This window comes from Geospiza fortis, unplaced genomic scaffold (assembly GCF_000277835.1).
Source record: "Geospiza fortis unplaced genomic scaffold, GeoFor_1.0 scaffold375, whole genome shotgun sequence".
NCBI lineage: Eukaryota > Metazoa > Chordata > Aves > Passeriformes > Thraupidae > Geospiza > Geospiza fortis.
In genome coordinates this window covers 54242-54543 of record NW_005054641.1, presented here as the reverse complement: position 1 = coordinate 54543, position 302 = coordinate 54242, and the positions used below count along the sequence as shown (strand labels likewise).

The 302-nt window shown below is 56.0% G+C and overlaps 1 protein-coding gene across 1 annotated transcript in view; it reads left to right on the top strand.

Moving 5' to 3' along the window:
- Positions 1-6: 6 nt before the first annotated feature.
- GATAD2B (GATA zinc finger domain containing 2B) overlaps positions 7-302 on the top strand; it is a gene marked incomplete at its 3' end in the record, with an annotated part of 13246 nt that continues 12950 nt past the window's right edge. Inside the window, exon 1 of the mRNA XM_031064830.1 lies at positions 7-88. The remainder of the gene's footprint in view (positions 89-302) is intronic.

The window sequence follows — 302 nt, the reverse complement described above, 5'->3', positions numbered from 1 at the left end:
CCCGGCCCCGGCCGCCTCCTGCCCCTTCCCGCTCCGCTCCTCCCTCGCTTTCTCGGCAACTCGAGGCAGCAGCGGGAATATTGGACCTGTAAGTATCCGTCACACCGACCACGCCGGGCAATTCGCACCGCACAAAAGGGTTCCTGAAGCTGCTTTTTTGCTTTTTTTTTTTTTTTTTTTGGGTTTTTATTGAGGTTTTATTTTGTGTCTGGAGAGGGAGAAAAGGAGCGCCGGTGCTGGGTTTGCTGTGGGAGCGGATCCGTGATTCCCTTCTCTTTTCCCTCCCCCCCCTTCCCCACCCT